Source organism: Nerophis lumbriciformis, linkage group LG19, assembly GCF_033978685.3.
Source record: "Nerophis lumbriciformis linkage group LG19, RoL_Nlum_v2.1, whole genome shotgun sequence".
Lineage (NCBI taxonomy): Eukaryota > Metazoa > Chordata > Actinopteri > Syngnathiformes > Syngnathidae > Nerophis > Nerophis lumbriciformis.
In genome coordinates, this window is record NC_084566.2 from 3,502,394 (window position 1) to 3,530,350 (window position 27,957).

Here is a 27,957-nt window from a genome sequence, read left to right on the forward strand (position 1 = left end):
GAAATATGAACGCGAATAGTACAAAATAAATCCACCTACAATTTGACATATCTGATATTTGCTGAATTCCCCCCAGGGATCAATAAAGTACTTTATATTCTATTCTATTCTATAAATCACTAAGCTTTAGAACTTTGTTGCGAAAATCCCCTTCCGCGTCTGTGGAAATGCTTCCCGCCCACACCTCTTGGTGCCTCGTCTGAGCTGCTGTGACGTAGATGACCATAGTAACTAATTAGATGACCATAGTAACTAATTAGATTACCATAGTAACTAGTATATCATCCATAAGCGCAGATTCCAACCATTGAAATACTTTGTATAGTTGAAGACTTACGGTCATTAGAAAACATGACTGCACATCATAATGGCAGCTACACTTTCCATCTTAAAGAACTAAAAAAATTACTTGGGAATGTCCGGCGGGCCAGATTGAAAAGCTCAACGGGCCGCATGTGGCCCCCGGGCCTTAATTTGCCCAGGTCTGCTGAAGATGAATTTCGATCAATCACCATTAAGTATCATTCTATATTAATCATGTTTCATATTGCATGAGCAAAGAGAGTTAAGAAAGAATATACCAAATATGCACTTGACGTGCACCTTTAAAGGGGAATTGCACTTTTGCCTATCATGCCTGTCATTCACAATCCTTATGTTTTTCTTTTTTTATGCATTCTAACTCGTAAATAAGCGCTAGCAAAAGTCAGCTAACAATAGAGGTAATGGGATTCGCTGTATTTCGCCTTTAAAGCGTTGTAAAAAACATCCATCATTGTTCCATCATGCTGTAAGTATATATGTAAAGTAGTAAAAGGCCCATTCATAACAACATGTAATATTTACGTATTTTGGTAATTTTAAGCATACAATTGCAGAATGATTTCAGATACGTCCCAATGTTCGCTATTTCCTTCAACAATAACAACTACTAATCATGGCAGACTTCATGAGAGCCAAAAACGACTTCTTTGGGACAAATGATGATCCAGAACCTTATATTTTTGAGCCTGAATATAATGAGGATGAGCTGCAAGTTTAAGAAGCGACCGTCTTTTTGTGTAATTCTCGGTAGAGGTTGAATGTCAAAGTTGACCAACTTCTCGGTTTTTGGCCACAACCTTTTACTATACAAGTTAGAGGCACGATTTATAATCTGGAATTCATTTGCAGATCAATTATTATTGATCACGGCGCCGCTAAAAGTACTTCCTCTGTGCTAGCGCGTATACTAACAGTATTGCTAGTACTTGGTTAACATTTAGGGCAAGAGATTGGAGCATTGGAGTTTGTTTCTGCAGCGGTCACTACCAGATCAATTGCCCATTTGCACACGGACAAACTACCCGAAATGCCCTGCCAGAGATGTTTTGTGGATTTTGAGTCATTCTGCCTTGCAGATGAGTTAATTGCCTTAACATTTTTGATCAGATTATGATGATGGATTGATGTAATCATTTTGACAGCCCTAAAATAGTTGTATCCTTCACTGTATATTAACATGTGTATATGTAAACAACAAAACAGAGAATTACACAGGTATTTGTGAAAATCATAATGAACATAGAGCTCATGATACCAATACCACCCTGATAGCGATAATATTCATATTTGGATTGATTCGTCCACCTTGAGTGGGTATCTCTTTATCTCCCAGAAATCACAGAGTTGCAGAAATAATCTATATACACAGTACAAATCCCAATGCCAGTCAGTTTGGGGTCAGCGTCACATTATTAATTGTGAAGGTGCAGATAGGACAGATGGGTGCTAAAAGTTCATTGAAGAACTGCGGGAGAGAAAGCATTTGATTATGAAAGCATGAATGTTGTTAGTTGTCATAGTGTTACTCTATGCGTATTGTTTTGTGTACTCACATTTTGGAAAGCTTGGGTAAGGTTCGTATCCCCGTTCCTGATCACTTGAGCTTTGAAATGTGTGAGCACTGTTGGGAAAGAATACTGTAGTTTAGGGGTGACCAAACTTTTTTCACTGAGGGCTACATACTGAAAATTCGAAGGATGTGTTGGCCCTCCTGTACTTTTTTATATATATATTTTTTATGTGTGTAAAAAGGCAAACATTGTGTTGTTAATGTCAACATTTCAGTGTTTTATCATTTCTTAATGCCTTTCTTTTTTTCAAATTTTGCTGTTCAATTTTATTTCTATAATGTGCCAAACCGTGGGCTACAAATTTGCAAGCTTCAAGCCTGAAATGATAAAAATGTTTTTGTCTGAAGCAACATACTTGATCTCCCCATATATCTTTTATTTGTACCTATTTGTGCCATTGTAATAACACACACTGTAACTTTATATCTGGTCTTCATTTGTGTATGCCTTAATTCCGTGTTTCTATGGTAGATGGTGTATTGCTGACACCTAGTGGTGCAACGTGTGGAGAACTAAGTAGATTTGCTTGATCAATTGCATTTTACTGCCTTGTTATATTTGAGTGAATAGAGTATTGTACCAATAGAGTATTTGATACAGACAATAAAAAAAGCACATAGTATAATGTGTGAGGTTGTGCAGTGGACATTAGCTGGTGCCAGGGTTTTTTTCTCTCCCAAACAATGTATTTGCTAAAAACAACTCAATAGCAATGTGAATTTATATGTAACATTTATGATAAAATAGTAATACAATTTCTTGATAGTTACTATATACTATAATCTCGATATGATTTATAATTCCAAATCCCGGATAGATTTGTTTTCTTTAAAGGTAAAGAAAGTGTAGTGGCATGGGAGATTACCTGAAAAGTTGAAAGGACCTAGAAGAATTACAACATGAAACAACATTATTTGTGTTCTTATACAAGTTCAAGCAATACAGTTGTTAGTTATGTTTGTTCATTTCCGGAAAAACCCTGACATGAGGCCCTTTTTCAGGAACTAAACCAAAATACCTCCCCGTGTTTCCACCAAAAACTACTGTGGTAAACGGGTTGCACCAGGGAAGCGTCGAGTTTCTACCAGCCACAAGGTACTTTGGGGCAGGCTGTGCTGCCAAATGCTGATTGGTAGAACACAGTTTCTAAAACGTTCTATTCCAACACAACAGCCGCCATGACAGTATGCGGGGACAAGTAGTTTTTCTTATTTCTTGTGTATTACAATTGAAAAAAATACCTGACACTTGAGAGGACAAAGAATGATTGGAACCTTTGAGTTGGAGGAACTTTTTGGAGCAATGTTTATGCTGGGACACTGATTAGTGGAACTGGAACACCTTTGCAATGTTTTTACTCAGCCGTAGTGTTTAAAGTAGTTGGTAGTTTAAAGGCCTACTGAAATGCGATTTTCTTATTTAAACAGGGATAGCAGGTCCATTCTATGTGTCATACTTGATCATTTCGCGATATTGCCATATTTTTGCTGAAAGAATTTAGTAGAGAACATCGACGATAAAGTTCGCAACTTTTGGTCGCTGATAAAAAAGCCTTGCCTGTACCGGAAGTAGCAGACGATATGCGCGTGACGTCACAGGTTGTGGAGCTCCTCACATCTGCACATTGTTTACAATCATGGCCACCAGCAGCGAGAGCGATTCGGACCGAGAAAGCGACGATTTCCCCATTAATTTGAGCGAGGATGAAAGATTTGTGGATGAGGAAAGTGAGAGTGCAGGACTAGAGGGCAGTGGGAGCGATTCAGATAGGGAAGATGCTGTGAGAGGCGGGTGGGACCTGATATTCAGCTGGGAATGACTAAAACAATAAATAAACACAAGACATATATATACTCTATTAGCCACAACACAACCAGGCTTATATTTAATATGCCACAAATTAATCCCGCATAACAAACACCTCTCCCCTCCCGTCCATATAACCCGCCAATACAACTCAAACACCTGCACAACACACTCAATCCCACAGCCCAAAGTACCGTTCACCTCCCCAAAGTTAATAAAGCACATATATTTCCCCAAAGTCCCCAAAGTTAAGTACGTGACATGCACATAGCGGCACGCACGTACGGGCAAGCGATCAAATGTTTGTAAACCACAGCTGCGTACTCACGGTACCGCGTCTGCGTATCCAACTCAAAGTCCTCCTGGTAAGAGTCTCTGTTGTCCCAGTTCTCCACAGGCCAATGGTAAAGCTTGACTGTCATCTTTCGGGTATGTAAACAATGAAACACCGGCTGTGTTTGTGTTGCTGCAGTCGGCCGCAATACACCGCTTCCCACCTACAGCTTTCTTCTTTGCTGTCTCCATTGTTCATTGAACAAATTGCAAAAGATTCACCAACATAGATGTCCAGAATACTGTGGAATTTTGCGATGAAAACAGATGACTTAATAGCTGGCCACCATGCTGTCCCCAAATGTCCTCTACAATCCGTGACGTCACGCGCAGCCGTCATCATACCGAAACGTTTTCAGCAGGATATTTCGGCGCAAAATTTAAAATTGCACTTTAGTAAGCTAACCCAGCCGTATTAGCATGTGTTGCAATGTTAAGATTTCGTCATTGATATATAAACTATCAAAATGCGTGGTCGGTAGTAGTGGGTTTTAGTAGGCCTTTAAAGCTTTTACAAGCTTCATTTCGATACGCGAAGCTACGAGAAGTAGGCAGACTTTTTTAAATGTATTTAGAGCAGGGGTGGGCAATTAATTTTTACCGGGGGCCGCATGAGCAACCTGAGCACTGCCGGAGGGCCACACCGACAATATTTCAATTAAATTTTGCTCAAATTATTTTTGATATACCGTAAGATAAATAATAATAAAAATAATAATTTCATTTAACCTAACTTAACTTTTTACAAAAGCAGATTTCCTCTTTAAAAGTCCAACATTTTTCCCCGTCAGATTTGGACAACCATCTGTTGTCACACCTGCCAGCTTGTCCCATTTGAGTCCTAACATGTCCAAACACGCATTTACCTATGTGAACAAGTCATTACCTGTGGTTGTCTCTTTAATTAAATGCATGGCTGCCAGCTACTCCGTGATTTGAAAGTCTGCAGTTATCCCACGTAAGAAGATGAGCAGCTGGGCGGTGTTACGTACATCGCAGTTCTCATCCAAAGTCAGCGAAAAACAGTCTTCAGCTGAAGCTCCAAGTTTCCAACGATGGTCTCAACACGCCTCGTTACAGTGCGTCGGGAGAGTGACACCTTCTCAAATGTGTCCCTCTTCTCCGGAGATATCAGCGCAACAGAGCCCAATAAGCACTCCTTAATAAACTCTCCGTCAGAAAACACCTTACTTTTTCTGCCGATTTTGTGAGAAATGACGAAACTTGTCCTGATGGCTGCATCTCTGGGGGTGTGAAATTTGGCAAAAAGTCCTTGTTGGGTTTGCAGTTTTACCATCAACGCATCAGCCTCTCTTGCGCGCGCTTCATCAGACAGATTCCGGTATTTTTCCTCGTGCTTCGTCGTGTAGTGGCGATTCAAATTATATTCTTTAAACACAGCAACCTGTGTACCACAAATTAAGCACACGGCTTTACCTTTAATTTCTGTAAATAAATATTTGGCAGTCCATGTCTTGTTGGAAACACGGCATTCGTCATCAACTTTTCTCTTTTTAGCGTCTCGGGGATAACCGGGCATCACTTGTCGCTGTGCACCTTCAATCACAGGCTGCACACGGACATACACCCATAAATAACACGTTTCAAAATAAAAGCAGCACAGTTGTATTGCACGCACGACATAGATGTTTTTTTAAATGTATTTTGTAATTTGTGATTGCCGCTGTTCACATTCACTCACAATCGCGCACAAGCATACGTCCACACGGAAGTAATACAAATACAAAATTCTCGGTTTTCCCCAAGTTCCCAAATTTCCTATAAATTCCAACCGATATCAATGGGGATTTTCTAAAATGAACAACTCCTACATTTCTCACCCGGTTCGAACCGTTCTACCACCTACACACTTCACTCATCCTGGACATTCAAGCCAAAAAATGCCCTTTAAGATGTTCAATATTTATTTAGGTTAAATTTTTGCTCACAGAAATGCATCCATTTTATTTCTTGTTTATTTAGGATAACAAAGTTATTTACCTTCCAATTACAGTTCAGTGGTACAAACACGTCTACAGTAACGAGAAATCAAAGTTTATATCCTCTTAAATGGTTATTTGATTCGCTGATCTAGTGACGCACGCCGACAATATAATTATAATGGGGGACTTTAATATCCATATGAATACCCCATCAGAACCTCCGTACGTGGCGCTCCAGACTCTAAATGATAGCTGTGGTCTTACACAAATAATAAATGAACCCACGCATCGCAACGGTAATACGATAGATCTAGTGCTTGTCAGGGGTGTCACCACCTCCAAAGTTATGATACTCCTGTATACTAAAGTAATGTCCGATCATTACCTTATAAAATACGAAGTTCTGACTCATTGTCAACAAGCGAATAATATTCACTGCTTTAGCAGCCACAACATTAATGCTGTCACAACGATGACTCTTGCTGGCATACTGCCTTCGGTAATGGCGCCATTCCCAAATTATGTGGGCTCTATTGATAACCTCACTAACAACTTTAACGACGCCCTGCGCAACACCATTGATAGTATAGCACCGCTAAAGCTAAAAAAAGGCCCCGAAAAGGCGTACCCCATGGTTTACAGAAGAAACTACAGCTCTTAAACTATCATGTAGAAAGCTGGAACGCAAATGACTAAACTTGAGGTTTTCCATCAAGCATGGAGTGATAGTTTGATAACTTATAAACGCATGCTTACCTTAGCTAAAGCTAATTGCTAGTCAAATCTCATCTGCCTTAACAAAAACGATCCTAAATATTTGTTCAGTACAGTAGCATCGCAACAAGGGACCCAAAAAGGGACTCCTCTAAGTAGCTCCACCCACTCGGCACATGACTTTATGAATTTCCTTAATAAGAAAATGTAACTCATTAGAAAGGAGATTAAAGACAACGCATCCCAGCTACAACTGGGTTCTATTAACACAGATACGAATGTAAATATGACGGATATTGCCTCCAAAATAGTCTCTCTCTTTTTGATGAAATAACATTAGAGGAACTCCTACGGCGTGTAAATGGGATAAAACAAACAACATGTTTACTTGACCCACTTCCTGGGAAACATATAGGAACTGTTTGTATTATTAGGACCATCAGTGCTATATATTATAAACGTATCACTTTCCTCTGGCACTGTTCCCCTAGCATTCAAGAAAGCGGTTATTCCTCCTCTGCTCAAAAGACCTAACCTCGTTCCTGACCTCATGGTAAACTACCGGCCGGTGTCCCACCCTCCATTTATTTTGAAAATCCTCGAAATAATTGTTGCACAGCAGCTAAATGAACACTTAGTGTCTAACAATCTCTGTGGACCCTTTCAATCCGGTTTCAGGGCAAATAACTCTACGGAGACAGCCCTCGCAAAAATGACTAATGATCTATTGCTAACGATGGATGCTGATGCGACATCTATGTTGCTGCTTCTTGATCTTAGCGCTGCTTTCAATGCCGTCAATCATAATATTTTATTAGAGTGTATCAAAACACGTATTGGTATGTCAGACTTAGCTTTGTCTTGTTTTAACTCCTATCTTACTGACAGGATGCAGTGCGTCTCCCATAACAATGTGACCTCGGAGTATGTTAAGGTAACGTGTGAGGTTCCACAGGGTTCGGTTCCTGGCCCTGCACTCTTCAGCATCTACATGCTGCCGCTAGGTGACATCATATGCAAATACGGTGTTAGCTTTCACTTTTATGCTGATGACACCCAACTCTACATGCCCCTAAAGCTAACCAACACGCCGAATTATAGTCAGCTTGAAGGCGTGTCTTAATGAAATTAAACAATGGATGTCCGCTAACTTTTTGCATCTCAACACTAAGAAAACGGAAATGCTGATTTTCGGTCCTGCTGAACACCGACATTTATTTAATATACTACCTTAACATTTGACAACCAAACAATTATTTGGTAAAGAATCCGGGTATTATCTTCGACCCAACTCTCTCGTTTGAGTCACACATTAAGAGTGTTATTAAAACGGCCTTCTTTCATCTCCGTAATATCGCTAAAATGGGTTCCATTTTGTCCATTAGCGACGCTGAGATCATTATTCATGCGTTCGTTACGTCTCCTCTCGATTACTGTAACGTATTATTTTCGGGTCTCCCTATGTCTAGCATTAAAAAATTACAGTTGGTACAAAATGCGGCTGCTAGACTTTTGACAACAACAGAAAGTTGTACATATATAATTATATATAATCATATATACCTATACTTACTCACCTGCACTGGCATCCTGTGCACTTAAGATGTGACTTTAGGGTTTTACCACTTACGTATAAAATACTACATGGTCTAGCTCCATCCTATCTTACTGATTGTATTGTACCATATGTCCCGGCAAGAAATCTGCGTTCAAAGAACTCCGGCTTGTTAGTGATTCCCAGAGCCCCCAAAAAGTCTGCGGGCAATAGAGAATTTTCTATTCGGGCTCCAGTACTCTGGAATGCCCTCCTAGTAACAGTTGGAGATGCTACCTCAGTAGAAGCATTTAAGTCCCATCTTAAAACTCATTTGTATACTCTAGCCTTTAAATAGACCCCCCTTTTTGACCAGTTGATTTGCCGTTTCTTTTCTCCTTTTTGGAGAGGGGGGGCACATATTCGTTGACCACAGATGTGCCGCTAGCTGTCCAAAGTCGGAACCCAGGGTGGACCACTCATCTGTGCATCAGTTGGGGACGTCTCTGCACTCAAGATGATCTCCTGCTGGTCCCACTATGGATTGGACTCTCACACTATTATGTTAGATCCACTATGGACTGGACTCTCACACTATTATGCTAGATCAGAGGTCGGCAACCCGCGGCTCCGGAGCCGCATGCAGCTCTTTGATCACTCTGATGCGGCTCAGCTGCATACTTGCCGACCCCCCCGATTTTCCCGGGAGACTTCCGGATTTCAGTGCCTCTCGCAGAAAACTCCCGGGATTTATATTCTCCGATTTTCATCCTTAAAATAATAATAAGGGCGTGCCATGATGGTACAGCATTTAACGCCCTCAACAATCTGTATTAACAGCGTGCCAGCCCCGCCTCTTGTTATATGCATCTTCTGCTTGCACACGTAAGTGACAGTAAGGCATACTTGGTCAACAGCCACACAGGTTACACTGACGGTGGCCATATAAAACAACTTTAACACTCTTACTAATAATGCGCCACACTTTGAACCAAAACCAAACAAGAATGACAAACACATTTCGGGAGAACATCTGCACCTTAACACAACATAAACACAACAGAACAAATACCGAGAATCCCATGCAGCCCTGACTCTTCCGGGCTACATTATACACCCCTGCTACTACCAAACCCCGCCCCCCCCTCTGTGCGTCGGTTGAGGTGGGCGGGGTTTGGTAGCGGGGGTGTATAATGTAGCCCGGAAGAGTTAGGGCTGCATGGGATTCTGGGTATTTGTTCTGTTGTGTTTATGTTGTGTTACTGTGCAGATGTTCTCCCGAAATGTGTTTGTCATTCTTGTTTGGTGTGGGTTGTCAGCGTGGCGCATTATTAGTAAGAGTGTTAAAGTTTTTTATACCGCCACCGTCAGTGTAACCTGTGTGGTTGTTGAGCAAGTATGCATTGCTGTCACTTACGTGAGCAAGCAGAAGCCCCATACAACGTGCGGCTGGGCCGGCATGCTGGTTGTAGTGGGCCATAAATGCTGTAGCATCACGGCACGTTCGAGAGAACAGTTGCCCTGAATTCGTAGCCTGCCGGAAAAATCGGGAGGGTTGACAAGTATGACGCTGTCAAGCGCCATTCATATAAAACCCGCGGGCCGCACTAACATTCAATTTTCATATTAAGGTGTGGGCCGCGTGTCTGAGACCCTTGGTTTTTACATAGCACAAAGCAAAAAAAAAACTTTGTATGCAGTGTTATTTAATTTTAAATTTCAAAAGATTTTTCTGGCTCCCATTGTTTACTTTAATTTGTGAAACTGGTCAAAATGGCTCTTTGACTGGTAAAGGTTGCCGACCCCTGTGCTAGATCCACTCGACGTCCATTGCACCGGTCGCCCGGTTTCTCATTGTCATCCCACTGAGTTGAGTTTTTTCTTGCCTTGATGTGGGATCTGAGCCGAGGATGTCGTTGTGGCTTTGAGACACTCGTGATTTAGGGCTATATAAGTAAACTTTGATTGATTGAATGATGATTGATTATTTGCATTATTAATATATATTACGATTACATTATAAACACGGTATAATTTTTATCTAATATTTATTCAGTTGAAGAGCATGATGTCGTTTCTTCATGGGGAAAGAGTTTAATGTTTCTTGTTTTCAGGTTAGCATTTTAGCTAGCGAGCTGGCGCCAGTCAGTCCATAAGTTTTTTAAAGTGCAGTTATCGACCACGGTTTTTCAATAATTTGAATTTAGAAAGGTAATACTGACTGTTAGGGGTTTTATCATATTTATCGTTATTACCGTTTATCATTACAACCCTACCCATCAGCCATGTTGTAGTTTTCAGCGCTTCTATATTGAGTCTATTGACAGATGTAAGTTAGAACTCTTAGCTACTTTTTGTTAAACATGGCAACGGCGTAGGATTTAAGCATTTATGTACATGTACGATCCAGTCTGCCCCACGACAAAATAATAAGGAGAAATGAAATTACAACTTCGGGCTACAACTGAATAAAAAAACAGCGGCCTCGCACAAAGCTCTTCGGGTAATCCTCTACCATATATGGAGATATCTGCTGACGTAACTAAGGCAAAATATGTCACTAAAGTCTCAAATTCCAAACGGCTTGTTTGGAGCAGGTTTGGAAGAAAAACAAGATTACTTTATAAATATCTCCGTCATGCCTCCATGTTTTGAGTTCAAAATTTAGGGACTTGTGTGGATTTTAAATGCACAAACATGTGCCAAAAAGTAAGAAAAGTTGGTTTTGCATAATAGGACCCTTTTAAAGCATACTGGCCAAAGATGCAGCAGGTTAAAGTGTTAAGTAGAGGGTTTGGAGATTACCTGGTGAGGTGGGCGTGCCTGAAAGATTTAGAAAAAGAAGAGAAAACTGTTATTGTTGATTAAATACATCATGTAACTACAATATTAAAGTTTATTTTCTTCATTCAAAAAAACGTATGACATACATGCTTCATCAAACTGTGTGGTAACATGCAATAATACATCCAAGTAAAGCCACTGGGTTTAGACATTTTAAAGCAAATTAGCTAAAGATTGTTAGGTGAATTCAGATAATTGAGAACATTTGATCCTCTGTTGTAAACTCTTGAGACAAAGACATGGAAGATGTGAAATAAAGGTTTTGGAGCTTACCTGATGTCATTACAACCCTACCCGTCTAAATTGAGTTTTTTGACAGATGTAAGTTATAACTCTACGCTACTTTTTGTTCGACGTGGCAACGGTGGAGGATTTTAGCATTTATGTAAATGTACGATCCAGTCTGCCCCACGACAAAATAATAAGGAGAAATACAATTACAACTTTGGGCTACAACTGAATAAAAAAAACGGCGGCCTCGCACAAAGCTCTTCGGGTAATCCTCTACCTTATATGGAGATATCTGCTGACGTAACTAAGGCAAACTATGTCACTAAAGTCTCAAATTCCTAACGGCTTGTTTGGAGCAGGTTTGGAAAAAAAACAAGATTGCTTTATAAATATCTCCGTCATGCCTCCATGGTTTGAGTTCAACATTTAGGAACTTGTATGGATTTGAAATGCACAAACATGTGCTAAAAAGTAAGAAAAGTTGATTTTCCATAAGAGGACCCTTTTAAAGCATACAGGCCAAAGATGCAGAAGGTTAAGGTGTTAAGTAGAGGGTTTGGAGATTACCTGGTGAGGTGGGCGTGCCTGAAAGATTTAGAAAAAGAAGAGAAAACTGTTATTGTTAATTAAATACATCATGTAACTACAATATTAAAGTTTATTTTCTTCATTCAAAAAAACGTATGACATACATGCTTCATCAAACTGTGTGGTAACATGCAATAATACATCCAAGTAAAGCCACTGGGTTTAGACATTTTAAAGCAAATTAGCTAAAGATTGTTAGGTGGATTCAGATAATTGAGAACATTTGATCCTCTGTTGTAAACTCTTGAGACAAAGACATGGAAGATGTGAAATAAAGGTTTTGGAGCTTACCTGATGTCATTACAACCCTACCCGTCTAAATTGAGTTTTTTGACAGATGTAAGTTATAACTCTACGCTACTTTTTGTTCGACGTGGCAACGGTGGAGGATTTTAGCATTTATGTAAATGTACGATCCAGTCTGCCCCACGACAAAATAATAAGGAGAAATACAATTACAACTTTGGGCTACAACTGAATAAAAAAAACGGCGGCCTCGCACAAAGCTCTTCGGGTAATCCTCTACCTTATATGGAGATATCTGCTGACGTAACTAAGGCAAACTATGTCACTAAAGTCTCAAATTCCTAACGGCTTGTTTGGAGCAGGTTTGGAAAAAAAACAAGATTGCTTTATAAATATCTCCGTCATGCCTCCATGGTTTGAGTTCAACATTTAGGAACTTGTATGGATTTGAAATGCACAAACATGTGCTAAAAAGTAAGAAAAGTTGATTTTCCATAAGAGGACCCTTTTAAAGCATACAGGCCAAAGATGCAGAAGGTTAAGGTGTTAAGTAGAGGGTTTGGAGATTACCTGGTGAGGTGGGCGTGCCTGAAAGATTTAGAAAAAGAAGAGAAAACTGTTATTGTTAATTAAATACATCATGTAACTACAATATTAAAGTTTATTTTCTTCATTCAAAAAAACGTATGACATACATGCTTCATCAAACTGTGTGGTAACATGCAATAATACATCCAAGTAAAGCCACTGGGTTTAGACATTTTAAAGCAAATTAGCTAAAGATTGTTAGGTGGATTCAGATAATTGAGAACATTTGATCCTCTGTTGTAAACTCTTGAGACAAAGACATGGAAGATGTGAAATAAAGGTTTTGGAGCTTACCTGATGTCATTACAACCCTACCCGTCTAAATTGAGTTTTTTGACAGATGTAAGTTATAACTCTACGCTACTTTTTGTTCGACGTGGCAACGGTGGAGGATTTTAGCATTTATGTAAATGTACGATCCAGTCTGCCCCACGACAAAATAATAAGGAGAAATACAATTACAACTTTGGGCTACAACTGAATAAAAAAAACGGCGGCCTCGCACAAAGCTCTTCGGGTAATCCTCTACCTTATATGGAGATATCTGCTGACGTAACTAAGGCAAACTATGTCACTAAAGTCTCAAATTCCTAACGGCTTGTTTGGAGCAGGTTTGGAAAAAAAACAAGATTGCTTTATAAATATCTCCGTCATGCCTCCATGGTTTGAGTTCAACATTTAGGAACTTGTATGGATTTGAAATGCACAAACATGTGCCAAAAAGTAAGAAAAGTTGATTTTCCATAAGAGGACCCTTTTAAAGCATACAGGCCAAAGATGCAGCAGGTTAAAGTGTTAAGTAGAGGGTTTGGAGATTACCTGGTGAGGTGGGCGTGCCTGAAATATTTAGAAAAAGAAGAGAAAACTGTTATTGTTAATTAAATACATCATGTAACTACAACATTAAAGTTTATTTTCTTCATTCAAAAAAACGTATGACATACATGCTTCATCAAACTGTGTGGTAACATGCAATAATACATCCAAGTAAAGCCACTGGGTTTAGACATTTTAAAGCAAATTAGCAAAAGATTGTTAGGTGGATTCAGAAAATTGAGAACAATTGATCCTCTGTTGTAAACTCTTGAGACAAAGACATGGAAGATGTGAAATAAAGGTTTTGGAGCTTACCTGATGTCATTACAACCCTACCCGTCTAAATTGAGTTTTTTGACAGATGTAAGTTATAACTCTACGCTACTTTTTGTTCGACGTGGCAACGGTGGAGGATTTTAGCATTTATGTAAATGTACGATCCAGTCTGCCCCACGACAAAATAATAAGGAGAAATACAATTACAACTTTGGGCTACAACTGAATAAAAAAAACGGCGGCCTCGCACAAAGCTCTTCGGGTAATCCTCTACCTTATATGGAGATATCTGCTGACGTAACTAAGGCAAACTATGTCACTAAAGTCTCAAATTCCTAACGGCTTGTTTGGAGCAGGTTTGGAAAAAAAACAAGATTGCTTTATAAATATCTCCGTCATGCCTCCATGGTTTGAGTTCAACATTTAGGGACTTGTGTGGATTTTAAATGCACAAACATGTGCCAAAAAGTAAGAAAAGTTGATTTTGCATAAGAGGACCCTTTTAAAGCATACAGGCCAAAGATGCAGAAGGTTAAAGTGTTAAGTAGAGGGTTTGGAGATTACCTGGTGAGGTGGGCGTGCCTGAAAGATTTAGAAAAAGAAGAGAAAACTGTTATTGTTAATTAAATACATCATGTAACTACAACATTAAAGTTTATTTTCTTCATTCAAAAAAACGTATGACATACATGCTTCATCAAACTGTGTGGTAACATGCAATAATACATCCAAGTAAAACCACTGGGTTTAGACATTTTAAAGCTAATTAGCAAAAGATTGTTAGGTGGATTCAGATAATTGAGAACATTTGATCCTCTGTTGTAAACACTTGAGACAAAGACATGGAAGATGTGAAATAAAGGTTTTGGAGCTTACCTGATGGGCTCTGATCCTCTATTGTAAACACAAAACTTTCTTTTGTTTTGTTCAAGTAGAAGACTGACATACATGATTCAGCAACATTTGTGGTGAAATGCAAATTATATATCCATGTATCCATCTCTATTTAAAACACTTTGATCGTCTGTTGTAAACTTTTGTTACAAAAGGTATGAAAGGTGTTAAGTAGAGGGTTTGGAGATTACCTGTTGTGGCGGACGTGTCTGAAAGATTTAGAGAAAGAAGAGAAAATTATGTTATTGTTAAGTAAATACATCATATAAACACAATGTTAAATGTTATTTTGTTCATTCAAAAAAACCTATGACATACATGCTTCATCAAACTGTGTGGTAACCAGTGTTGGTACTGTAACGCCGTTATTTTTGGCGGTAACTAGTCGTCTAACGCGTTATTTTTTATATTCAGTAACTCAGTTACTGTTACTACATGATGCGTTACTGCGTTATTTTACGTTATTTTGTATGTAATATCGGCTAGAAACAGAAGATCTGAGTGTGTTTTATTGGAGCGATGCAGTGTCGTCTTTCTGTGTCACAAGGCAAAGAAGAGGCGCGCTTTGTGTGGGTGGGGGCGTGGGGTGTTTGTGTTTACTAACAAAACATCATGGCGGAGCCAGAAGTCGAGTTTCTTAACATGGAGATATTCTCACTACTTTTCTTTTGTCGAGCACAAAGAAAATAACATTTTAGTTAAATGTAAGTTGTGTCTTGGATCAAAGATCCTATCTACTGCCCAAAACAGCAATTCAAATCTGCTGAAACAGCTACAAAAGCAACATGCTTCGACGAAGCTAGTAAAAAGAGACACACTTCACCTCCACCTCCAACAGCGGCTGGATTTTAACGGAGGGACTGCTAGCCAGGACAACATTGACAGAGGCATCGCAGCATATGTGCTAGAAGACATGCAGGCTATTTCTACAGTGGAGTCACCCGCTTTCAGGCAGCTGGACACAGTGGACAGTGAGGACAAAAACTTGGAAAGCGAGCTAAAGATAACACTCAAAACTCTGCCTCTGCTCATCATTCAGCACTGAAGGTACACACTCTGTCAATTCTCTTATATACTCTTTCATTCTAGACTTTTGGAGTGTTTGATTATCATATCACTCTAAATGTATAGACTATAAAGTTCACAAACATAAAGAGGGATCCTAGTGGGCCAGGCCAATCTTTACTTATCTCTAAACTAAAACTGGGGAAATGCATAGAGTGTTCTGGGCTTCAGTACAGTGTTGATCTCATGAAGACATGATTTTCTTTCCGAATTCCTTGAGAGACAAAAAATGCCTGGTTAGGCTTTGTGTATGTCATGTGTGCTTTCCTTGGGTGAATGTTGTTATTATGCTGTTTGTTACTTATGTATGTTATGTTGCAGCTATTTAAAATAGTTCTGGCCTGAAATAAATTGGCCCTTTGAAACATATCTTTGTCTTTGTGTGTTGTATGTAGACCACAGTGCTTAGCAGAGTTCAGTGATGCAAATGCTTGCCAAGTTGATCAACAGATTGTATTATTCTCCAATACAATTACAGTACTGAAATGAAGGCTAAAAGGGCATTAATGGGAGCCTTAAAAAAAAAAAAAATAAGAAAAAAATAAGTAACTAAATAGTTACTTTTCACAGCAACGCATTACTTTTTAGTGAAAGTAACTCAATTAGTAACTGAGTTACTTTTGAAATAAAGTAACTAGTAATTGGTTTTAAGTAACAAACCCAACACTGGTGGTAACATGCAATAATACATCCAAGTAAATCCACTGGGTTTAGACATTTTAAAGCAAATTAGCTAAAGATTGTTAGGTGGATTCAGATAATTGAGAACAATTGATCCTCTGTTGTAAACTCTTGAGACAAAGACATGGAAGATGTGAAATAAAGGTTTCGGAGCTTACCTGATGGGCTCTGATCCTCTATTGTAAATACAAAACTTTATTTTGTTTTGTTGAAGTAGAAGACTGACATAAATGATTCAGCAACATTTGTGGTGAAATGCAATTATATATCCATGTAAAGTCACTAAGTTTAGACATTTTAAAGGGGTTATGTGACATTTGTACCCCATTTATTTAAAACAGTTCCTTGCGGTCTGCATAACATGTATCAGTGGTAGTTTAGTCCAGGGGTTCCTACGGTTAAGAAAAACTGATCTCCCATACATGGAGATATCTGCTGACGTAACGAAGGCAACATAGGTCACTAAAGTCTCACATTCCAAACAGCTTGTTTGGAAGAAGGTGAGATTGTTTTGTAAATATCTCCACCATGATTTCAAATTTTCCGGACTTTTGTGGATCCCAAACACACAAAAAGAGGTACCAAAAGATAAGACAACATGGTTGATCATAATAACACCCTTTTAAAGCATACTGGCCAAAGATTCAGCAGGTTAATTGAGAACATTTGATCCTCCGTTGTAAACCTTTGTTACAAAAGGTATAAAAGGTGTTAAGTAGAGGGCTTGGAGATTACCTGCTGTTGAGGGCGAGTCTGAAAGATTTAGAAAAAGAAGAGAAAAAAATATACTTGTTCCAGTCTGCCCCACGACAAAATAATAAGGAACAATACAATTACAACTTTGGGCTACAACTGAGTAAAAAAACTGCGGCCTCGCACAAAGCTCTTCGGGTAATCCTCTACCATATATGGAGATATCTGCTGACGTAACTAAGGCAAACGGTGACACGAAAGTCTCGAATTCCAAACAGCTTGTTTGGAGCAGGTTTGGAAGAAGGTGAGATTGTTTTGTATATACCTCCACCATGATTTCAAATTTTAAGGACTTTTGTGGATCCCAAACACACAAAAACAGGTACCAAAGGTAAGACAACATGGTTTATCATCATAGGACCCTTTTAAAGCATACTGGCCAAAGATGCAGCGGGTTCATTGAGAACATTTGATCCTCCGTTGTAAACTATTGTTACAAAAGGTATAAAAGGTGTAAAGTCGAGGGTTTGGAGATTACCTGTTGAATCGATCGGGCCTGAAAGATTCAGAAAAAGAAAAGGAATCGATGTTTTTATTTCAAAAAACATAATGTAAACACAATGTTGAAGTTTATTTAAGAAAAAGACGACATACAGGGGAAACTAAAAACAATTAGAATATTGTGTAAAAACAATTACAAGGTGAAACTGATGTATGACTTGGGCTTATAATATGCAACTTAATATATTTCAAGACCTTTTAATAAAATTTTGAAGATTAGGGCAGAGAGCTCCTGAAAATCTCGAATTGAAAATTTCAAAAAAGTTTGGGTATACAATTACGATCATGATCATCAAAATTATAACAAATAAAAGCTTGGCATATTTCAACTTGTATGTAATGAATTTATATCACATTATTTTCATGTTTGAAGCTGAAATATTGAAATTAACTTCCATCCATCCATCCATCCATCCATCCATCTTCTTCCGCTTATCCGAGGCCGGGTCGCGGGGGCAGCAGCTTAAGCAGGGAAGCCCAGACTTCCCTCTCCCCAGCCACTTCGTCCAGCTCCTCCCGGGGGATCCCGAGGCGTTCCCAGGCCAGCCGGGAGACATAGTCTTCCCAACGTGTCCTGGGTCTTCCCCGTGGCCTCCTACCGGTCGGACGTGCCCTAAACACCTCCCGAGGGAGGCGATCGGGTGGCATCCTGACCAGATGCCCAAACCACCTCATCTGGCTCCTCTCGATGTGGAGGAGCAGCGGCTTTACTTTGAGCTCCCCCCGGATGACAGAGCTTCTCATCCTATCTCTAAGGGAGAGCCCTGCTACCCGGCGGAGGAAACTCATTTCGGCCGCTTGTACCCGTGATCTTGTCCTTTCGGTCATAACCCAAAGCTCATGACTATAGGTGAGGATGGGAACGTAGATCGACCGGTAAATTGAGAGCTTTGCCTTCCGGCTCAGCTCCTTCTTCACCACAACGGATCGATACAGCGTCCGCATTACTGAAGACGCCGCACCGATCCGCCTGTCGATCTCACGATCCACTCTTCCCTTACTCGTGAACAAGACTCCGAGGTACTTGAACTCCTCCACTTGGGGCAGGGTCTCCTCCCCAACCCGAAGATGGCATTCCACACTTTTCCGGGCGAGAACCATGGACTCGGACTTGGAGGTGCTGATTCTCATCCCAGTCGCTTCACACTCGGCTGCGAACCGATCCAGCGAGAGCTGAAGATCCTGGCCAGATGAAGCCATCAGGACCACATCATCTGCAAAAAGCAGAGACCTAATCCTGCAGCCACCAAACCAGATCCCCTCAACGCCTTGACTGCGCCTAGAAATTCTGTGCATGAAAGTTATGAACAGAATCGGTGACAAAGGGCAGCCTTGGCGGAGTCCAACCCTCACCGGAAACGTGTCCGACTTACTGCCGGCAATGCGGACCAAGCTCTGACACTGATCATACAGGGAGCGGACCGCCAAAATCAGACAGTCCGATACTCCATACTCTCTGAGCACTCCCCACAGGACTTCCCGAGGGACACGGTCGAATGCCTTCTCCAAGTCCACAAAACACATGTAGACTGGTTGGGCAAACTCCCATGCACCCTCAAGGACCCTGCCGAGAGTATAGAGCTGGTCCACAGTTCCACGACCAGGACGAAAACCACACTGTTCCTCCTGAATCCGAGGTTCGACTATCCGGCGTAGCCTCCTCTCCAGTACACCTGAATAGACCTTACCGGGAAGGCTGAGGAGTGTGATCCCACGATAGTTAGAACACACCCTCCGGTTCCCCTTCTTAAAGAGAGGAACCACCACCCCGGTCTGCCAATCCAGAGGTACCGCCCCCGATGTCCACGCGATGCTGCAGAGTCTTGTCAACCAAGACAGCCCCACAGCATCCAGAGCCTTAAGGAACTCCGGGCGGATCTCATCCACCCCCGGGGCCTTGCCACCGAGGAGCTTTTTAACTACCTCAGCAACCTCAGCCCCAGAAATAGAAGAGCCCACCACAGATTCCCCAGGCACTGCTTCCTCATAGGAAGACGTGTTGGTGGGATTGAGGAGGTCTTCAAAGTATTCCCTCCACCGATCCACAACATCCGCAGTCGAGGTCAGCAGAACACCATCCTCACCATACACGGTGTTGACACTGCACTGCTTCCCCTTCCTGAGGCGGCGGATGGTGGTCCAGAATCGCTTCGAAGCCGTCCGGAAGTCGTTTTCCATGGCTTCCCCGAACTCCTCCCATGTCCGAGTTTTTGCCTCCGCAACCGCTGAAGCCGCACACCGCTTGGCCTGTCGGTACCTGTCCGCTGCCTCAGGAGTCCTATGAGCCAAAAGAACCCCATAGGACTCCTTCAGCTTGACGGCATCCCTCACCGCCGGTGTCCACCAACGGGTTCTAGGATTACCGCCACGAAAGGCACCAACTACCTTGCGGCCACAACTCCAATCAGCTGCCTCGACAATAGAGGCGCGGAACATGGTCCACTCGGACTCAATGTCCAGCACCTCCCTCGTGACATGTTCAAAGTTCTTCCGGAGGTGGGAAATGAACTTTTTCACGATATTCGATTTTTTTTAGTTTCACCTGTACATGCCTCATCAAACTGAGTGGTAAAATGCAACAATATATCCAAGTAAAGTCACTAGTTTTAGACATTTTAAAACATATTGGCTGAAAATTGTTTGGTGGAATTAGTTGGTTACTCGGGAACATTTGATCCTCCGTTGTAAACTCTTCTTACAAAGGTTCGTAAGGTATGAAATTGATGTGTTGGAGATTACCTTGTGAGATGCCGCTACCTGAAAAATCTGCAAGGGGAGAGAAATCAATGTTAGTGTTTCTTAAATAAATGATGTAAACACATTAAAGTTTTGTTCGTTCATTCAAGAAAACGTTTGACATGGATGATTCAGCAAACTCTGTGGTGAGATGCAATAATGTGCAAAAAGGTAAGACAAGTTGGTTTTGCATAATAGGACCCTTTTAAAGCATACTGGCCAAAGATGCAGAAGGCTAAGGTGTTAAGTAAAGGGTTTGGAAATTACCTCTTGTGGCGGATGTGTCTGAAAGATTTAGAAAAAGAAGAGAAAACTGTTATTGTTAATTAAATACATCATGTAACTACAATATTAAAGTTTATTTTGTTCATTGAAAAAAATGTATGACATACATGCTTCATCAAACTGTGTGGTAACATGCAATAATACATCCAGGTAAAGCCACTGGGTTTAGACATTTTAAAGCACATTAGCTAAAGATTGTTAGGTGGATTCAGATCATTGAGAACATTTGATCCTCTGTTGTAAACTCTTGAGACAAAGACATGGAAGATGTGAAATAAAGGTTTTGGAGCTTACCTGATGGGCTCTGATCCTCTATTGTAAACACAAAACTTTCTTTTGTTTTGTTCAAGTAGAAGACTGACATAAATGATTCAGCAACATTTGTGGTGAAATGCAATTATATATCCATGTAAAGTCACTAAGTTTAGACATTTTAAAGGGGTTATGTGACATTTGTACCCCATTTATTTAAAACAGTTCCTTGCGGTCTGCATAACATGTATCAGTGGTAGTTTAGTCCAGGGGTTCCTACGGTTAAGAAAAACTGATCTCCCATACATGGAGATATCTGCTGACGTAACGAAGGCAACATAGGTCACTAAAGTCTCACATTCCAAACAGCTTGTTTGGAAGAAGGTGAGATTGTTTTGTAAATATCTCCACCATGATTTCAAATTTTCCGGACTTTTGTGGATCCCAAACACACAAAAAGAGGTACCAAAAGATAAGACAACATGGTTGATCATAATAACACCCTTTTAAAGCATACTGGCCAAAGATTCAGCAGGTTAATTGAGAACATTTGATCCTCCGTTGTAAACCTTTGTTACAAAAGGTATAAAAGGTGTTAAGTAGAGGGCTTGGAGATTACCTGCTGTTGAGGGCGAGTCTGAAAGATTTAGAAAAAGAAGAGAAAAAAATATACTTGTTCCAGTCTGCCCCACGACAAAATAATAAGGAACAATACAATTACAACTTTGGGCTACAACTGAGTAAAAAAACTGCGGCCTCGCACAAAGCTCTTCGGGTAATCCTCTACCATATATGGAGATATCTGCTGACGTAACTAAGGCAAACGGTGACACGAAAGTCTCGAATTCCAAACAGCTTGTTTGGAGCAGGTTTGGAAGAAGGTGAGATTGTTTTGTATATACCTCCACCATGATTTCAAATTTTAAGGACTTTTGTGGATCCCAAACACACAAAAACAGGTACCAAAAGGTAAGACAACATGGTTTATCATCATAGGACCCTTTTAAAGCATACTGGCCAAAGATGCAGCGGGTTCATTGAGAACATTTGATCCTCCGTTGTAAACTATTGTTACAAAAGGTATAAAAGGTGTAAAGTCGAGGGTTTGGAGATTACCTGTTGAATCGATCGGGCCTGAAAGATTCAGAAAAAGAAAAGGAATCGATGTTTTTATTTCAAAAAACATAATGTAAACACAATGTTGAAGTTTATTTAAGAAAAAGACGACATACAGGGGAAACTAAAAACAATTAGAATATTGTGTAAAAACAATTACAAGGTGAAACTGATGTATGACTTGGGCTTATAATATGCAACTTAATATATTTCAAGACCTTTTAATAAAATTTTGAAGATTAGGGCAGAGAGCTCCTGAAAATCTCGAATTGAAAATTTCAAAAAAGTTTGGGTATACAATTACGATCATGATCATCAAAATTATAACAAATAAAAGCTTGGCATATTTCAACTTGTATGTAATGAATTTATATCACATTATTTTCATGTTTGAAGCTGAAATATTGAAATTAACTTCCATCCATCCATCCATCCATCCATCCATCTTCTTCCGCTTATCCGAGGCCGGGTCGCGGGGGCAGCAGCCTAAGCAGGGAAGCCCAGACTTCCCTCTCCCCAGCCACTTCGTCCAGCTCCTCCCGGGGGACCCCGAGGCGTTCCCAGGCCAGCCGGGAGACATAGTCTTCCCAACGTGTCCTGGGTCTTCCCCGTGGCCTCCTACCGGTCGGACGTGCCCTAAACACCTCCCGAGGGAGGCGATCGGGTGGCATCCTGACCAGATGCCCAAACCACCTCATCTGGCTCCTCTCGATGTGGAGGAGCAGCGGCTTTACTTTGAGCTCCCCCCGGATGACAGAGCTTCTCACCCTATCTCTAAGGGAGAGCCCTGCTACCCGGCGGAGGAAACTCATTTCGGCCGCTTGTACCCGTGATCTTGTCCTTTCGGTCATAACCCAAAGCTCATGACTATAGGTGAGGATGGGAACGTAGATCGACCGGTAAATTGAGAGCTTTGCCTTCCGGCTCAGCTCCTTCTTCACCACAACGGATCGATACAGCGTCCGCATTACTGAAGACGCCGCACCGATCCGCCTGTCGATCTCACGATCCACTCTTCCCTTACTCGTGAACAAGACTCCGAGGTACTTGAACTCCTCCACTTGGGGCAGGGTCTCCTCCCCAACCCGAAGATGGCATTCCACACTTTTCCGGGCGAGAACCATGGACTCGGACTTGGAGGTGCTGATTCTCATCCCAGTCGCTTCACACTCGGCTGCGAACCGATCCAGCGAGAGCTGAAGATCCTGGCCAGATGAAGCCATCAGGACCACATCATCTGCAAAAAGCAGAGACCTAATCCTGCAGCCACCAAACCAGATCCCCTCAACGCCTTGACTGCGCCTAGAAATTCTGTGCATGAAAGTTATGAACAGAATCGGTGACAAAGGGCAGCCTTGGCGCAGTCCAACCCTCACCGGAAACGTGTCCGACTTACTGCCGGCAATGCGGACCAAGCTCTGACACTGATCATACAGGGAGCGGACCGCCAAAATCAGACAGTCCGATACTCCATACTCTCTGAGCACTCCCCACAGGACTTCCCGAGGGACACGGTCGAATGCCTTCTCCAAGTCCACAAAACACATGTAGACTGGTTGGGCAAACTCCCATGCACCCTCAAGGACCCTGCCGAGAGTATAGAGCTGGTCCACAGTTCCACGACCAGGACGAAAACCACACTGTTCTTCCTGAATCCGAGGTTCGACTATCCGGCGTAGCCTCCTCTCCAGTACACCTGAATAGACCTTACCGGGAAGGCTGAGGAGTGTGATCCCACGATAGTTAGAACACACCCTCCGGTTCCCCTTCTTAAAGAGAGGAACCACCACCCCGGTCTGCCAATCCAGAGGTACCGCCCCCGATGTCCACGCGATGCTGCAGAGTCTTGTCAACCAAGACAGCCCCACAGCATCCAGAGCCTTAAGGAACTCCGGGCGGATCTCATCCACCCCCGGGGCCTTGCCACCGAGGAGCTTTTTAACTACCTCAGCAACCTCAGCCCCAGAAATAGAAGAGCCCACCACAGATTCCCCAGGCACTGCTTCCTCATAGGAAGACGTGTTGGTGGGATTGAGGAGGTCTTCAAAGTATTCCCTCCACCGATCCACAACATCCGCAGTCGAGGTCAGCAGAACACCATCCTCACCATACACGGTGTTGACACTGCACTGCTTCCCCTTCCTGAGGCGGCGGATGGTGGTCCAGAATCGCTTCGAAGCCGTCCGGAAGTCGTTTTCCATGGCTTCCCCGAACTCCTCCCATGTCCGAGTTTTTGCCTCCGCAACCGCTGAAGCCGCACACCGCTTGGCCTGTCGGTACCTGTCCGCTGCCTCAGGAGTCCTATGAGCCAAAAGAACCCCATAGGACTCCTTCAGCTTGACGGCATCCCTCACCGCCGGTGTCCAACAACGGGTTCTAGGATTACCACCACAACAGGCACCAACTACCTTGCGGCCACAGCTCCAATCAGCTGCCTCGACAATAGAGGCGCGGAACATGGTCCACTCGGACTCAATGTCCAGCACCTCCCTCGTGACATGTTCAAAGTTCTTCCGGAGGTGGGAAATTAACTTTTTCACGATATTCGATTTTTTTTAGTTTCACCTGTACATGCCTCATCAAACTGAGTGGTAAAATGCAACAATATATCCAAGTAAAGTCACTAGTTTTAGACATTTTAAAACATATTGGCTGAAAATTGTTTGGTGGAATTAGTTGGTTACTCGGGAACATTTGATCCTCCGTTGTAAACTCTTCTTACAAAGGTTCGTAAGGTATGAAATTGATGTGTTGGAGATTACCTTGTGAGATGCCGCTACCTGAAAAATCTGCAAGGGGAGAGAAATCAATGTTAGTGTTTCTTAAATAAATGATGTAAACACATTAAAGTTTTGTTCGTTCATTCAAGAAAACGTTTGACATGGATGCTTCAGCAAACTCTGTGGTGAGATGCAATAATGTGCAAAAAGGTAAGACAAGTTGGTTTTGCATAATAGGACCCTTTTAAAGCATACTGGCCAAAGATGCAGAAGGTTAAAGTGTTAAGTAGAGGGTTTGGAAATTACCTGTTGTGGCGGATGTGTCTGAAAGATTTAGAAAAAGAAGAGAAAACTGTTATTGTTAATTAAATACATCATGTAACTACAATATTAAAGTTTATTTTGTTCATTGAAAAAAATGTATGACATACATGCTTCATCAAACTGTGTGGTAACATGCAATAATACATCCAGGTAAAGCCACTGGGTTTAGACATTTTAAAGCACATTAGCTAAAGATTGTTAGGTGGATTCAGATCATTGAGAACATTTGATCCTCTGTTGTAAACTCTTGAGACAAAGACATGGAAGATGTGAAATAAAGGTTTTGGAGCTTACCTGATGGGCTCTGATCCTCTATTGTAAACACAAAACTTTCTTTTGTTTTGTTCAAGTAGAAGACTGACATACATGATTCAGCAACATTTGTGGTGAAATGCAAATTATATATCCATGTATCCATCTATATTTAAAACACTTTGATCGTCTGTTGTAAACTTTTGTTACAAAAGGTATGAAAGGTGTTAAGTAGAGGGTTTGGAGATTACCTGTTGTGGCGGACGTGTCTGAAAGATTTAGAGAAAGAAGAGAAAACTATGTTATTGTTAAGTAAATACATCATATAAACACAATGTTAAATGTTATTTTGTTCATTCAAAAAAACGTATGACATACATGCTTCATCAAACTGTGTGGTAACCAGTGTTGGTACTGTAACGCCGTTATTTTTGGCGGTAACTAGTCGTCTAACGCGTTATTTTTTATATTCAGTAACTCAGTTACTGTTACTACATGATGCGTTACTGCGTTATTTTACGTTATTTTGCCCCACGACAAAATAATAAGGAACAATACAATTACAACTTTGGGCTACAACTGAGTAAAAAAACTGCGGCCTCGCACAAAGCTCTTCGGGTAATCCTCTACCATATATGGAGATATCTGCTGACGTAACTAAGGCAAACTATGTCACTAAAGTCTCAAATTCCAAACAGCTTGTTTGGAGCAGGTTTGGAAGAAAAACAAGATTACTTTATATATATCTCCGTCATGCTTCCATGTTTTGAGTTCAAAATTTAGGGACTTGTGTGGATTTTAAATGCACAAACATGTGCCAAAAAGTAAGAAAAGTTGGTTTTGCATAATAGGACCCTTTTAAAGCATACTGGCCAAAGATGCAGCAGGTTAAAGTGTTAAGTAGAGGGTTTGGAGATTACCTGGTGTGTTGGGCGTGCCTGAAAGATTTAGAAAAAGAAGAGACAACTGTTATTGTTGATTAAATACATCATGTGACTACAATATTAAAGTTTATTTTGTTAATGCAAAAAAACATATGACATACATGCTTCATCAAACTGTGTGGTAACATGCTATAATACATCCAAGTAAAGTCACTGGGTTTAGACATTTTAAAGCAAATTGGCCAAAGATTGTTAGGTGGATTCAGATAATTGAGAAACATTTGATCCTCTGTTGTAAACTTTTGTTACAAAAGGTATAAAAGGTGTTCAGTAGAGGGTTTGGAGATTACCTGTCGAATCGGGCGGGCCTGAAAGATTAAAAAAAAGAAGAGAAATCTATGTTATTGTTTCTTTAAAACATCATGTAAACACAATGTTGAAGTTTATTCAAGAAAAAGACGACATACAGGGGAAACCAAAAAAAATTACAGTATCGTGCAAAAGTTTGTTTCTACCAGCAATTACAAGGTGAAACTGACATATGACTTCGGCTCATAACATGCAACTTAATATATTTCAAGACCTCTTTTGATATAATAAATAAAGAGGCTTTGAGGGTTACTTAGTTCACATGTATCAGTGGTCATTTAGTCCAGGGGTTCCTACGGTTAAGAAATACTGATCTCCCATACATCAGAATCAGAATCAGAATCAGAATAGTTTTATTGCCATTGTTTGAGAACGGGTTCACAAACTAGGAATTTTTCTTGGTGCAATCGTGCAACATAAAACACATATAACGGTAACACAGATTTGGTAATAACAAGAGCTGTAACTGAGCTATCAGATCTTGTTATAGACTTAGAAGGAATTCAAAGGAGCTACTGTTAGGAGTTATTGTTCATGTGCCTGATGGCCAAGGGGAAAAAACTGTTCAGGTGGCGGGAGGTGTGGGTCTGGATAGACCGTAGTCTCCTGCCTGAGGGGAGAGGGGAGAATAGTTTGTTTCCAGGGGGAGAAGAGTCAGCTGTGATCCGACCCACACGCCTCCTGGTCCTGGAGGAGAACAAGTCCTGGAGGGATGGGAGCTTGTAGCCAATCACCTTCTCAGCAGCACCTACGATGCGCTGCAGTCGATGCTTATCCTGGACTGTGGTGGCGGGGAACCACACGGTGATGGAGGAGGTGAGGATGGACTCGATGATGGCTGAGTAAAACTGCACCAGCATCTCGGTCGGCACCTTAAGTTTCCTCAGCTGCCGCAGGAAGTACATCCTCTGCTGGGCCTTCTTGATGAGGGAGCTGATGGTCGGCTCCCACTTGAGGTCTTGGGTGATGGTGGTGCCCAAGAAACGGAAGGAGTCCACAATGGAGATGGGGGTGGGAGAGTCAATCAGGGTGAGAGGGGGGGGGGTGGGGCCGTGACTTTCCTGAAGTCCGTGATCATCTCCACTGTTTTCTGGGCGTTCAACTCCAGGTTGTTGAGGCTGCACCAGGACGCCAGCCGGTCCACCTCTCTCCTGTAGGCGGTCTCATCGCCATCCGAGATGAGCCCGATGAGGGTAGTGTCATCCGCAAACTTGAGCAGTTTTACGGACTGGTGACTGGAGGTGCAGGAGTTTGTACACAGGGAGAAGAACCAGGGGGAGAGTACACAGCCCTGAGGAGTACCAGGGTTCG

At 41.4% G+C, this 27,957-nt stretch overlaps 1 long non-coding RNA gene across 3 annotated transcripts; it reads right to left on the minus strand.

The window, feature by feature from the left end:
• Positions 1-1,639: 1,639 nt before the first annotated feature.
• LOC133618881 (uncharacterized) lies at positions 1,640-26,353 on the minus strand. 3 transcript variants are annotated; one of them, XR_012050987.1, is made up of 4 exons: positions 26,314-26,353; positions 2,761-2,778; positions 1,878-1,945; positions 1,640-1,789 (listed from the first exon to the last, which is right to left on the minus strand). It is a non-coding gene; the product is annotated as an uncharacterized lncRNA (long non-coding RNA). The 3 variants fall into 3 exon arrangements; XR_009817361.2 differs by lacking the exon at positions 26,314-26,353 and adding an exon at positions 11,031-11,108; XR_009817360.1 differs by lacking the exon at positions 26,314-26,353 and having other exon boundaries at positions 2,761-3,356.
• Positions 26,354-27,957: the final 1,604 nt, after the last annotated feature.